A 15,736-nucleotide genomic window follows, 5' to 3' on the forward strand; every position below is an offset into this window, starting at 1 on the left:
CTCAGTTACCTGGCCTTTGAATGCAAGCGAGGCTGGAGGTGACCTTGCTTTGATACAGACCTCTCTGCTTTTCTCATTCAAATGCCAGCTAGCTAGCATGAGAGCAACTTGATTTACACAACAAAAGTGGTGAGGTGATGGCGATGCCTGTATCAAAACAAGTTCGCTGCCATTCAGAGGCCAGGTCACTGAGCAAACAACTGTAAAATGGTCTATTAGGGAGTTCAAGGCCTCGTCCACACGTATCCAGATATTTTTGAATCTGCAACTTCTTCTTCCCGGATTCAAAATTTTTCTCCGTCCACACGAAGCAAAAATATCCGGATTCGCTGCCGAATTCGCCGGATGCTTGTGGACGGAAGCCGTATCCAGAAAGAAAAAGTTGCGGATTCAAAAATATCCGGATACGTGTAGACGGGGCCGAAGACAACGTTGATTGAAAAAATGAATTTATACTTTGCCTGCAAGTTTCGCGATACTGGAGTCTAGAACCAGTCTGGAACACTGCGATAAATCTGAAATAAAAAAAGTCAAAGCAGAATTTGGTCATTTCAAGTTGTTGTTTTGCAGAGAACGGCAAAGAAATTTATCAAAAATTATAACGCACGCACAGCGCCATTGTTCTGCACATTAAACCTTTAGTTTAGCGACGTTCCCGTTTCCGTTGCCGTAGTGGTTTTCTTTAACTCCCTATTGAAATACGCCGCGTGCCAAGAGATCCAAACCAGTATCAGTGTAACTGAAAGTAAATTTTAAGCTGAACCTTTTTTAGCCTGCTTCTCCTCGATCAATTCCACAGGCGATAGTAAAGGGATTCAATGAGGGACTTGTGATTAAGCGCCGAGCGCAGGTGTTGAATGCACGAGTGGATGGAGGTTTACTCACCCACCCCTCCCTCCCGTGCATTAACGTGAAAAATATTTGTCCCTTCTTACTGCGACAAGAATTGGCCTTTTCACTAATGGTCTATTATTGTGTCCTGATTAATCATTTCCCTGATGGACAAGGTGTCTATGGAAAACACACTCGTGAAATCAGAGATGCAAGGTTCCTAAAACAGGATCTCATGACGATGGGCTCGTCATGACCCTTTTGATTTGATGTTTGGGAAAACTAATGTCGGGTACGTCGGTAATTTTCTGCCCGATCCCAATGAACATAGAAAACGCTTAATCATTGATAAATGGTAAGCGTGCAGTGGGCAACTATCGACCTTTTACGATACCTGAAAAAATTCTCGCGCGCTCATTGGCTAATTTCCCGGCATTGTCAATAAGCAGACAGACAAATGAATTTGTAATTTGTGCGATGCGTCAACGAGCGAGAGCGGACAATTTGACAATTTGTGTATTGTAAAAAACCAGAAGCATATCACCTAGTGATATGCTTTTGAAAAAACAAACTGACGTCAGTTTTTAATGCGTCTGTCCTGTTATTGACAATGAATTTCGTCATAACATTGTCAAAGTAGTCTGCGGATCCACGAGGCGATAGCCGAGTGGATCCACAACTACTTTGACATTAGCGAAGCGCGCGTTCTGATTTGGCTATTACGCTCGATCCATTTGCCCGTGGGTTGCACGCTGACACCAGTTTGTTTATTTGTACTTTTTCTCGGTAAATTTTTTCATCGATGTTGACACTTTGTAAAACATAATTCCTATTTTTCTTCTCCTAAAATATGGAAAAATCTAATAATTCTTCCGGAGATGAGGAATATTATTCCTGTAAGCTACCAAATTTCGAGCTTAAGTTTTTTGCTTGTTTTTGACTTCTTGCTCAACTTGTTGAACAAAGGCACTCCGTACTCGGAGACGGACCACAAAAACAACAAACTGGTCTGTATCAGCCTTTCGAAGTTAGCAATGCATTGCGAAAATTTTAGACAGAATTTTCTAGCGATTTTACGACAATAAAATTCAGCACAAGCTTTCACTGTAAAGCTTTCCTGGCATCGAAAGCCACTTAAATGCTTTCGGCAAACAAAACTTGAACATGAGAGCTTTATTAACAAATCTCTGTTTTTGAAGTCTTACATACCAAATCCTTCTGTTCCAAAAACGTTATAAAGGTAAGAGTTTTTCTGAGCTTTAATAGAGGAAGTTTTATCAAATATTAGTGGCCTCTGATGCATGAATTATTTCAGTTCCCGGGTTTTAGTTCTGCTCGAAAGCACGTTGCTCGATCGTAAATTGAACTCTTGAAGAAACAGCCGCTCGAAGAAAAGACTACATTGTGTACAAATATAAGCTTACATTTCTGACATTTTCCTAAGGTCCCAGTCTTCTGTTCATTTAAAGCTTATTTTACCAAATCACGAAAATGACAGAGATCATTTTTAAAAGCCATTTATGTGTTCAAGTTCAGCCTTAGACGCGAAACTCATCAAATATTTAAAATGGAGTGGAAAAGAAAACGTAACCTACAAACCTGCTATTGAATAACTGACATCTCAAACAGCTCAAAACCAAGGGTGATTGTTCCCTTTCTTCCCCACTCTCGCTTTCAAGAAATGTCTGGTTCCATATTGTTCTTTCCTTTTGTCGAAGAGGCCGTGAAGGACAGAGAGCTCAACCACCAAAAGCTTCAACCATGTGCAGTTTGTTTTCAATTCTTCGGAAGACTGATCCAAATTTAAGCTTAACCAATTTTTGAGAAATGCTTATACCGACTGTAATTTTCGTTTACTGTCAGCTTGACATTTAGGTTAACTCAACATTTTGAAATTGTTTGTTTGAATCGGCTTACATGAAGTCAAAAGCGCGATAAACCGCGCGAAAATGTTCATTCAAAACTCTGACAAAGCGACACATCAAAATTTCTCTTGGATCGCGCCGAGGTTGTAGTTCTCGGGCAAACAGACAATCTTAATCGGATCAGGTAATCTAAATATCAAGCTGAAAACAAACGAAAATTGCAGTCGGTAAAAGCGTTTTTCAAAGATTGGTTGAGCTTAAATTTGGATCAGTTTTCCGAAGAATTGAAAACAAACTGCACATGGTTGAAGCTTTTGATGGTTGAGCTCTCCGACTCGTCGGCAAAAGGAAAGAACAATATGGGACCAGACATTTCTTACAAGCGAGAGTGGAGAAGAAAGCGAACAAACACCCCTGGCTTAGAGCTTTTTGAGATGTTCTTATTCAATAGCAGGTTTGTGGGTTTTTCTTTCCAGTTCGTTTTAAATTGATAAGTTGCGCGTCTACGGCTGACCTTGAACACATGAGTGGCTTTTAAAACTGATTTCTGTCACTTTCGTTATTTTGTAAAATAAGCTTGAATAAACAAAAGACTGAGGCCTAAAGGAAAATGTCAAAAATGTGAGCTTATATTTGTGCACGATGCAGTCTTTCCTTCGAGCGGCTGTTTCTTCAAGAGTTCAATTCATGATCGAGCGTCAAGCATTCGAGGGAAACTAAAACCAGATAATTCATCAGAGGCTACCAATATTTGAAAAACTTCCTTTATTAAAGCTCAAAAATATTACCTTTAACATTTTTGAAACAGGATTTCGTATGTAAGACTTCGCAAACAGAGATTTGTTAAAGCTGTCGTGTTCAAGTTTTGTTCACCGAAAGCATTTAAATGGCTTTCGATACCAGAAAAGCAAAACCTAAACAGCAGTTGAAGTTGAGCGGCCGGGAACAAATATGTCGTAGGCCTCTTTAAGGACTATGATTTTGCTTTGCCAACGGATATTGGATGTATTGGATTAGCTCGATATCTCTAGTAAAATTCTCGATCACAAACTGTCCAAACTTAAAAACTTGTGGGCACGATTTAAAAATTGCCTGCTCATGTTGCAAGAGATAATTAGCGACTGATCACTAAATTCAATATGGCAAACCCTCAGGATCGTTGGTGAGAAAGAGATCAATTAGAGCTAATGAACTTTGTGTAATTCGTGTAGGCTTTTGGATAAGCTGAATTTCTTTTCTTTTTTCTCTTTTTTTTCTCAGAGCTTCAATGAGCTTGCCGAATTCTCTGAACCTTCCAATCTGATTGGTTCTAGGAGAGGACGGAAATTGACCTCTTGCCCGCTCACACCACAGTTGCGCCCGGGTTGATCGTGCCAAGGTCGACGCGAAGAAGTTCAGAAGTTTTCACCAGTTTATCGCTCTGTTGCCGTTGTTATGTGACTGGAGAAACATGTATCGGGATCAAATGGCTTGCAATTCTTCAGAAAGGTGAGTGTTCGTTTGATTTAGCCGATAAAATTTAGTTTTAGTGAGTTCACTGTTCGTGTTGTTGTTTAGAAAATCTTCCATGCCTGCCGTTTTCAAATTGTAAAACACCGTGGTGGTTAAACTACACTACTCAGTTTGAACTGTTTATTTTTCGTTTTTGTTTTGCCCGAAACCAAATGTCTCTCAAATTTCCTTCAGCAGTCATCGAGTCTAATCAGTTGTACATTTGAAAACAACTGAGCCAAAAATAAATATAAATTAATTAACGACCTATTAGCGACTTTGAACGACGCCTGCATGGTACAGAATACGCTCATGTTAGAAGATTTTGCAAAACAACTTTCCAGGCACTTTAAGGTTTAAGTTCTTTAATTACCGAATAACCAGTCCATGTAAGGTATATGGGTGCACCAATATTCACTGCATTCCAGTCACAACTGACGTGAAGATATCATAACATAGGAAAAAAAAGCAACTACAACTTTCTCCTACCTGCCCTGCTGAGACACGCGTGTCTTGTTTTTCCTATTTACGTTTTCTACAGTTTTCACAACGGAAAACCACAATAGTCTGTATGAAGCGTCGAAAGGCCGCCATGATTTCAAACGCCTTAACGTAGTGGTAGTAGTGGACAACTGCATTCCAGTCAGTTCCAACGTACTTCAAGTATGTAAGTCTTTCTTTTCTTTAAAGGTCGTTTCCAACTCTCTGTCCTTCGCCCACGCAAGTGAAAACTTCCTGTTTTTGTTTGCTATGTTCCGTTCTAAACGTGAAGTAAACTTTACTTAAATGGATCAACCTCCTCTCAAACTTCCGGTGAATGTTCAGCAGGGAGCAAGTGAAAGTCTCAACGACCTTTTACGCTGATACCACGTAGACCACAACCTTTCGGGTTATTCCGAATATGACAAAAAACTCATCAAACAATGGCTGGTTTGCAGTGTCACGCCATCAAAAATAAAAATCATAACCGTTCAATAAATTAGGTCAAGAAGCTGGGATATGAAAGACGATTGATATATAAACAACCTCGCCAAGATTTAGGTCTGTGCCGTTTTTCATTTTCCCGTTATTCGGAGAAGTGTTTCACGCAAATTTACAGAGCTTTGTATGGAGTCGCCATGTTTGTGCCCCTCGGAGGGACACAAACATGGCGGCCGTAAAGTAACAGAAACATCTGTCATTGAGTTTTGCCATTGAAACGAAAAGTTATTACTCTAGAGCTCCGACACATTGAAATAGGCCCTTTGCAGCTAAGCCATCACGTGACCTACTTTTCATAAAATTATGGGCTATAACTTAAAGAATGCCAGAAATGGAAAAAGCATGTCGAAAATATCAAAATGGCCAAGTTTGAGGCCCCCATCATCAGAGAATGAGATTTTATGATGGTCTGAATTTTTGAAAGAATAAGAAGATTTGTATGGAAAAATGTTGCTGGAGAGCAAGACCTTGCTCTCCAGCAACATTTTCCATACGAATCCAGTAAATTTTCCGAAAATTCAAACTATGGTATAAACTTACTCGTTTTTTCCTGGGGCCTCAAACTTGGCCATTTTGGTATTTTCGATGCGCTCTTTCCATTTCTGGCATTCTTTTAGTTATAGCCCATAATACAAAACATTTTTAGGAAAAATTTGGTCACGTGACCCCAGCTGCAAAGGGCCTATTAATACTTTTTCTAGAGCAACAACTGTTTGGTTAGCAAAAACTTGGGCAATAACTCATCTTTTTGACCATTCGACAGCCTTATCGGGCCGCCATTTTAGTGTCACACAACGCATAAACTTGGAAATTCAAACGTGCCCTATTTCAAAATGACGAACCCTGTCGAGCTTAAACGCTGCAAAACATCAAGTTATTAAAGGGTCTTACATCTGATGAAACTAAAACTTCAGAAGGATTGGTAATTTCTTTAATTTGGAAAGTGATGACGTCACATGAAAAGCAGCAATTGCTTTGACAATAATGATTAAAAACTAGTAACAACAATAACATCAAGAGGCGATGTGGTCACGTGGTTAGAGCCCAGAATTCCTAGTTTAAATCTATATTATCCGCCGGCTGGTTCTACATTTGATGGTCTCGAATATCAGTCTACCTCTTGTTGGAATTGTTTGCTATAAAGACTGTGAGTTCATTGTAGCCACGTCAAAAATGAAGATTGGTAATACCGATAAATATGGGTTATTGACCAAGTGTGAGGTCAAGATAGCTGGATATTGGCCAAGTTCTTTTCTTGCGTGTTTATTGACCGAGACGGAGTCGAGCTCCATAAACATGCAAAAAAAGAACGAGGCCAATATCCAGTCATCTTGACCGAAAAAGCTTGCTCAATAAAGGATTTATTATACGGCTTTCGGGGAAATTTTTCTTGCGGGACACAGAGGTTAGTCCCGAGCGGGCAAGATTGCTCCATCTTGCCCGCTCGGGTAGCCAATCACAGCGCAGGATTTGAGCGACGGAACAGGCCATATAATAATACACCTTATTCGTGTTCTCGGTATTGGGTTGGACCTAGCTTGCAACTCAGGCTAATGCGAGGAGTCTTTTCATATTACAAATGACATTAATAAGAAATGACACGCAAACTGCGGGTACCACAGGGTTCTGTACTGGGACCCTTGTTGTATTCCCTTTATACAAGTCCGCTGGGTGACATAGCCAGAAAGCATAGCATACCGTTTCATCTCTATGCAGATGACACACAGTTGTACTTGTCGTTTACGTCCAATTGCCCTAATCATCTATCAAGCTCAAAGATAGCAGTAGAATTATGTGTTAAGGACATTGGGGACTGGATGCTGCGCAACAAACTTAAGTTAAATCGGGATAAGACTGAACTTTTGGTTATTAGTTCTAAATATCGTCCACGACCACCCCTCGACTATATACGAGTTGGTGATGAAGTAATCAAGTCTAGTAAACAGGCCAAGAATTTAGGAGTTGCATTCGATCAATGTTTGGATTTCAAAGAACACGTTAAAATAACCTGCAAGAGCGCATTTTTCCGCATTCGTAGTATAGCTAAAATTAGGCGATACCTATCCCAGAGTACTACTGAGACCATTGTTCACGCTTACATAACATCGCGTTTGGACTATTGTAACGCCCTACTGTACGGTCTCCCAAAGTATCTGATTAATAGACTTCAGCTTGTACAGAACTCAGCAGCTCGCCTTGTTACCTTGACTAGAAGGCAGGAACACATCACACCAATACTAAGGAGCTTACATTGGTTGCCAGTTCATTTTAGGATTATTTTCAAAATATTGTTGTTAACTTACAAAGCTCTGAATGGACTGGCCCCTGATTACATTAGAGACCTACTGCGATTTAACATTTCTGGTCGGACACTACGATCTTCAAACAACAGGTTGCTTGATGAGCCTAGAGCAAATCTTAAAACGTATGGTGAAAGGGCTTTTTCCGTGGCGGCACCAAGGCTCTGGAATAAACTACCCCTCCAGATCAGACTTTCATCATCAGAGGCAGTTTTTAAGGCTAATCTTAAGACTTATCTTTTTAAGCGTGCATTTGATTTGTAGTTTTTACTTTTTATTTGTAGCCTAATTGTATTATATAGCGTATTTAATTCTTAGGATTTTAACTTTTAGGATTTAGGATTTTAGGTTTTTAAAGAATTAGGATTTTAATTTTAAAGTATTGTAAAGCGCCATGGACAATTAGTGGAAAATGGCGCTATATAAATGTATATTTATTTATTATTTATTTATTTATAAACATGGCAATAAAACGCATGTTAAAAAACAAAGTTCATTTACTTGACGTTTCGTATGTTTCAACATACATCTTCAGAAGTGACCGTTAGGAATAGAAGTAACAACTAAATTTCAATTTAAAATAAGAAACTAATTAACAATAACAATGACAGAAGCTGAGAAAAATTTGCATATGAACAATGCAAACTAATAAAGATAAAGCCTTCGCTGCTTACATTATCATTTTGGGCCGGTTTTAATTGCCTTATTATTGCGTGTTATTTCTTATTAAGCTACGATGGCCAAAGAAAAAGAGTATTAAATGACATTAATCTCTTTTTAATGACATTCACCCACACGACCCTCCATTTTCAAGCTAGTTACAGTCCAATACCGGGAATATTGCGATATTTAAACAATGGATTAAATATATTCTAAGAAAAATTACAATTGGAGTAATTGAAAAGTGTTCCCTTTTAGAAGGTTAAAACGTAGACCGCAAATCAAAATACTTACTCGAGGCTAGAGAGGATGATGGGTGAGAGGGTTGATCCCCATACAGACCTTTATACAGAGTTATTTTTAGATCACTTGAAATCCCAGGAAGCCAATCATGTGACGAGGATTCTGATCACGTGGACAACCCAAGGCGGCTTTACACGCATTTTCACCCTCCTCGAGGACGTCCACGCAACGGGAGGACTGGATACTGTCTCTTAAAATAGCTTAAGAGGACTTATCTAGGGAGTAAGGCCTGTATGGGACAATGACTCTCTTAATCTCATCCTCTCTTGTACAAGGGTATAACAGCAGATTGTTAATAAACATGATATCAGCATGTTTTTCTTTTTTCTTTCCAATTGATACCTGGACTTGAACTATTAATTTTTAAAGTTTAAATTATTATATTGTTTTTAATAATTACCGCTATGATTAAGCAATAATGTTGAATGTTTTTTTTTTTCTTCTTCTTCTATTTGTTTTACCGTTTTATTTTATTTTATTTACTAATTATTTTACACATTTACAATTATTCTGAAACTTTAAAACACTCAATTATTCTGAAATTGTTCTTGCAAATGCATGTTTCGAAGACACTTAAACGCGCAGTGATTTTCGGCTAAACTTCGTTGCTCGGGTAAACTTCGGCAGTCCTCGGTAGTTTTCGGCAGCTATGTTAGTTATTGATACCTTCTGCTTAATGCGTAAGCTCAAAATCAACCTGCCCCTTTCAAATTCAAAAGACTTGTTTGAACTTAATTAATTTTGACATTTTGAATACAAATTGCTTTGACTAAACATCTCAAGAACGTTAATCTTGTCTGTAGCCTTGCGGCTAAGAAAGCGGACTATAGATCTTATGAAAATTTAAACTAATTTTTATTACCAATATTTGGCGGCAAGAAATTGCCACAGGCCATCAACAGACTTTGTGAAGTGTGTTCCTTCTGTTTTCCGAATTGTATTATGTAACGCACGAGTGGCAAGTAACAAGTATGTTATTTCACACTTCTATAATTCTCATAACTATGGAATAAAAGCGAAGCGCTGTAGCATAGTGTAATTAAGCACAAGTTTATTAGTATTTGAAATAACTTTGTAACATATATCTATGCTTTTTTCAGCAGCAAAGTTTGAGTGAATTGAGTTTGATTCTAATTCTATAATACGTAAAACCGGAGCAATAAATGAATAAGATCTAAAGAAGGGTTTCTTTTTACAGCAAGTGTTTTCGGCGCGGCTTTTACAAGATGAAAATTTGTATTATGAAATTTCCAACAGGGTTCGATTAGAAGCGGCACGTTCAAAGGAGTCTTTCTATCACCGTTTAATAACGCAACAAAACCCGCCGCTCTGCATGCAATAGACGCACAGAAGAGGCAAATAAAATCGTCTTTCACTTAAGCAAACAAAGCCTGCACAATGAAGATGTCAGCCGACAGTACGAAAAGTTCTAAAAACAAACTTTCCCGCTGCGAAAAACTGTTAACCAAATAACATGTTTACCGAATACTTTGATATACCTGCGATAGGGAAAACTTATTCACAATCTTCGGCAAATTAGTTTGAATAAGCCTAAGCCGGTGTCTCTTTAAAATGTTGATTTTTTTCCGCGCGCCGGCCATCCACACAAGGCACTTTTATTAGCTTTTCTAATAATCAATTTCAACATCCTTATTTTAATTAACGTGGGGTGGTGTAGATTTTTGGAATTAAAGAGCGCGCCCCATAAAGAGCCGATATTGATTTTTATTAAGTAAATATTTTCCCTAGGAATCTTGCCGACAAATAAAGCGTCAAACATTGTCAAAACAAGTTTTCCGTTATCATTTTGGGGAAAAAGTCTTGATATTATCAGACAAGTATTGTCGTTTAAAACCTCGGTCTACGCCGTTTGTTCAATACGGGAAACCGAGTTGAAAAAAGCACTATTTGATTGCAAATTCATAGTTAAATCGTTCCTGGCAGCGTTTTCCGGCTGGTGTGAACACAAAACCAACGCGGCTTAAGACTGCCGTTAAGCTCGAGGGAAGAAATAAATCTTCTAAACATGACGGCTTCTCACAAAGATTGGTCGGTTGCCGTATTGTCAATTACCGCCCCCACATGATTAAGGCCTTTTTAATTAAACTGTGACCTGAATTTTAGCTGTTGATTTTTCAAGACTTGTTGGTTTTTTTAGTTTCGGTCAGCTTTGTAGCTCGAGCGGCAATCCACTTTAACCGCGTACCGGTTTCGATTCTTACAAAAGCAGGTATATTTTCTAACCAAATGTTTAATTTGTGGTCGTTTTATAGATTATCCATTAGCAAAAAACTCTTGATGTATGCTTTCTTTTTCCAAAGAGGAATTTTCGAACATTTTTGAACGGTTCCTCTGAATGCAAATTAAAGTGAATACGACGTTGAATGGCGTTGTAGTTATTATATATATGAGGCTTTACTCTCGAAATCCAAACTTTCCCCTCGTTTGAACTGTGCATTTATTTTTTCGCTTTTCATATTCTTTAATCGGCCCTTTTTTAGCGACCAGATCGAGCGATCGAGATGAATATATTGTTTTACAAACGACAGCTTTAGAGAGCTAAACGCCTCATCTCTCATCTTTCAAGGCTTGTTTTTCGTAATTCTAAGACAAATAATCTCTTTGAAATTTAATGACTGGTCTAGCTTTCCTGTTGTCACAAGACAGACTCATTGTCATTGTTTATAAGAACTTCATAGTGCCAAACTTTGATAATCCTTTTCTCTGTGACAAGCGAGCTCTCAATTCAGGTCCATTCACGCCAGTTGTAAGACATTCATTAAACTTAAAAGCCTGTTGAAAGGAGAAATTAAACATTTACGATCATATCCGTGTCATATTGACCCTTGTTTAATTGCTGCAAACCAAATCGATTATCAAATCGTACTTTTCATAAGCAGACCGAAGAAATGCCATGTAAGATTACTCCACCTACTATCGAACATAAGTATTTCCATTTTAAAGTCGAATATGCCTGGAAAACGCGAACCTATTTCTCCAGAATTGAAGCAACACAGACGCAAAAAGTATATATGAAATACTCGTCGACTCAACGCATGCGCTGTAGGACTGTACTGCAAATAACGTGACCTGCCGCGAACTTAATTGCTACTTTGTTTAAGAGAGCTTTAAAACAAACTAAGTTCAGTTTTAATGTTGGCAATAACGGTTTCGTTTATGAGACTTTTCATGTCGCTTTATTACAGTACCTCGAGGGGTTCTTTCCTAATTCGGTGTATTTCTGTGATAATTTAGACGTATTCTTTCACTTCTAAACCGGTCACCGATGCCTTCCTCGCAGTAAAGTTGGCGGCATTTGGGTTTTTTACATCGGGCCACCAGACGGGTGGTCGATAACATGTTCTTTTTTCACTAACCGGAAAATAATTTGAATATTTTTCCCGAAAAGGAAGAAAAAAGCAATGTTGCCTTTTCTGAAAAATAAATGATTGACGTTTTCCTCTCGTATTGTAAATGTCTGCTGTTTATGTTTGCTACCAAGTTGATTTTTCGGTTGAATGAAATTAGTTCGTTCTAATCTGTAGTGCATGTACGTGCTTGATCAAAATCTCAATAGTGCTTAATTACAACCAATGACAGGAATATTTCGGCCACGTTTAGTTGGTTGAGTGACACTATGTAACGAGCATTTTAACAATTTCAAGTTCTATCGGTCTTCCTGAAGATCACTCATGGTCGAAGAAGGTGTGTCTAACACAGAATGTGTGTTTGTTTTCTTTCTCTCTCAGAAACAAAGTTCACAAGAACAACTTCCTTTCGCTCAATAACATCGGTGGCTTTCGAGCCCTTACGCAGCTCACAAAACAAAAGCCCATATGGGTTTGAGGCCCTGCAAGGGTTATTAAGATTACAGTCGGCGAGAGAGCAAGCTATACTTCAAAGTAAGCCGCTGGTAGGCAGGGACAAAGATAGCTATTATTAGGTTGTCCCCTGGTCGGTCTACACTGCACGTCTGCCAAAAATCCCATTTAAAATTTTCACGACTCTAACGAAACAAACACGTTTCAAAACGCGTGCACGTTCTCCGTGCGTATCTAGCGATCACGATAATATTTTATAGTGGTTGTGTGGTTACTAAAGCTGAAGGAATAACGACCAGAACGGGGAGAATTGATTAAATTTTGTCGGGTATTTTCATGTGCCCCGAAGCGCGAAGCTACAAAAGATTGCGACCGCTTTTTTTTAATCAAGTGTTCGCTTATTACTTCAAGATCTTGATTGGGGTTAGCGTCGCCGCCTCGGTTTATGGCGAAAACGGTTAATGAAAGAATGGACTTGATATTTGCGCTTCACAAAAGTCTTCAGTTCTTCCAAAACTGGGTACCACTTAAGTGCTTCACTGTTGTTCGAGTATTGGAAGGTTCGTCTAGTTCTGTTGTGCTTTGATGATTATTCGGGCAGTTAAACAAATGTTTGGTTTATAGAAAGTGAGCTCCAATAGGTTTCTTCCCGCAAGTTTTGCTTCAAGAAGTCGTCGTACAGTCAGTTTCTAAGGTAATTATTATTAGAAAAAATGTTTACCAGCGCTGTATTTTGCCAAGTTATGTTTGACCCGTTACTTCAAATTACCTCCGAAAAAGTGATTACATTTATCGTGTAACTCGAACAGTTTGTTGTACTTTTGCTATTATCTCTAAGGTTTTTTTTTTTTTTTTTACCAGAATTTAGAAGCAATTGTAAGAAAAGGATAAATGTAAACGCGCCTATTTGTACTGAAGACTTAGACTAAGAGGATTGTTTTTTGAAGTTTGTTTCCGTCTCTTGCACGACTGGATTTTAGTGATGCCTCTTTGTATGTACTTGTGATTCATCTTTAAAAGCAATAATTTCTTTACACTCGTAAGTTTGCTCATAATAAATCCTTTGTCCACAACTTTGATTTCCTTGCTTTTTTTCTGGCTGTCGGCTTTGTTTTCTTATAAACTTCCCCAGCTGTCTTCACAAAGAGGAGTACATGAAATATAAAATCCCGTTTTTCCACTATACATCTGTTGACATATTATACACAACTTCTCAGAAGCCATAACAACTCGAGTTTCTACTATAAATGTATTTAAACCCAATTTACTGCGCGCGCAACTTGTTCCACTGAATAGATAGGCAGATCGAAAGGGTTTCGTTTATCTGGTGAACACATTGATCCGTATTCCGGAATAGAAAGCCCAGCTGCTAAGGAGGGGAGCTCATAGACAAAACATCCACGGCAAATAAAGGTTATTCAAGATTTCTGACTCACTCGCTTCAGGTGTTTGTATTGTTCGGCAGTCCTTGAAACATCAAACAAAGGGCGCCTTTTTAAATCCACTCTGTGCAGCTGAAACTGTCAGTAGGGTTAATTTTCATACGTTAAGAAAATGTATGGACGGAATTGGCCAGTTGTGGCATTTTATTCGCCTCGTAGCAGGACAAATGACATCCGTTGTCTTCAGCCCTTCGGGCATTGAGATATGAAATCTCCCGGTTGCTTTTTTATAAATGTTGGAGCATCGTTGACAATATTAAAACATTTTAATTTCTCATGACAGGTGAACCTTCCTATTTTATTAATAGACAGCCAGGAATTTTTATTTTCTTCCCTGTAAAAGTGAAGAAGAAGTTTAGTTTAAGATCAACACGATTACTGTCTGCTTGTCATATTTTCACTTGCTTTGCAAACAAGAAAGTGGGAAACTGACCTCAGTGGATGTCAACACAATGTAGCAAGCTACAACAACCGTTATTTCATCCGCGTTTGGTTTTGTTTAGTTTGAATTAAAATCTTTTCCTGCCCAAAATCTCAACTGTCTTGTCTTCTATTATAGTTTTATTCGCTGAACTCCTAAGCTAATGTTTTTAAAGACAAATGTGAGGAATGTGCAGTTCTGTCTGGCAGTTTATAAAGAACTTCTGAGGACAAAACATCATAAAAGCTGCAGTGAAATAAGACTTTTATAATATGTAATGTGGACTTTTTAAACGACAGACTGTAGAAGTTAGTCACAACAATTGTGAAAACTTGAATAAACAGTTCGAAAAAGCTATAGAAACGATATAATGAATGCAACAATGGAAGATACTTGGTCCAATTTGAGGTGGTTTGAAAAAAAAAAAAAAAACCCGTAAACTCTTAAATCTTCAAGAATTTATGTTTACAAACTAAACATGAATTTTCAGGCCTGCGGGAGTGCACATGACTGGAGTTTATAAAGCTGAACGTAGTGAATACGGTGCCAATGGAAAAATTGCACAAACGTTTTCTGATATCGAGTTTTTAAGCTGATTTTCCGTCTTTAAGTATGATTTCTGCTTGCAAAAATGCAAGGCAAGCTGACAGAATGTTGATTTGTATACTAGGGGGAAAATGAGCACTCGAAAACTTGGATGAATGGCTTACAGTTGTCTTATTTTCACTTCACTGGCTTTGTTCTGGTAAAAATATAAGAGCTGACAGTCGCTGCATAGTTTTAATATTGTCATATTAAACGTTTTCCTTCTAATTAAATATCTTTTATTCAACTGAAATATCGATATTGCTCATCGCTCAAAAATAACGTCTTAATACTTAAAACTTATTTACCTTTTAGTCGGTTTTGACAATATTCTCATATATCGCGCACTTACAACGGTTATAAGTTGCAAAGTAAAATGTCCATAAATCACGTGCAACCAAGATAGGGCAAAATTTGTGACTAAATCAATATTAGTTTTGTTTAATTCCACGACACGAATTAAGTTTTCCCCACTAGATGGGATTTGCTACTAGTTCCATCTTCTGAAATTGGGTTGGATATCAATATTTTCGAACTGAACAGCTTCCCAAGATAAAATACAAGTTAATTTCTGAGCAATATATGAGGAAACTAATGTGACGTCCGCGCGTCTTGTCAATTTAAGGTTGACACACCGCCGATAAATAAATCATTTCATTGGCGCCTTGTTCAGAATTTTATGTTTTTAGACAAGAACACGCATCTAGCGGCCATTATGAAAATTCTGTCTGCTAGCACTCGATTTAAGCATATGAGATAAGCGGAAAACGTTCAGTTTTCTTGCAACGGCAGAATTTTCGCGGCAAAAAAAAAGTCAAAGAATTAAACCGAAGGCTTAAATCAGGGTCGCGTGTATATTTTCCGTAGCGACGCCGGCGCGCTTATAAATTGTTCTCCGCGTGTTTAGCGTCGAAGATGAACGTTTTAATGACAAGTTAAGTGTTTTCATGATTCCTAACTCCACTGGGTTGTTGAGGCAACCTCGTCGACTTGGCTTTGATAATCGAAATCAATTGAGATTCTCTTCGGGTCTAAC

This window comes from Orbicella franksi, chromosome 1 (assembly GCF_964199315.1).
Source record: "Orbicella franksi chromosome 1, jaOrbFran1.1, whole genome shotgun sequence".
NCBI classification, from domain to species: Eukaryota; Metazoa; Cnidaria; class Anthozoa; order Scleractinia; family Merulinidae; genus Orbicella; species Orbicella franksi.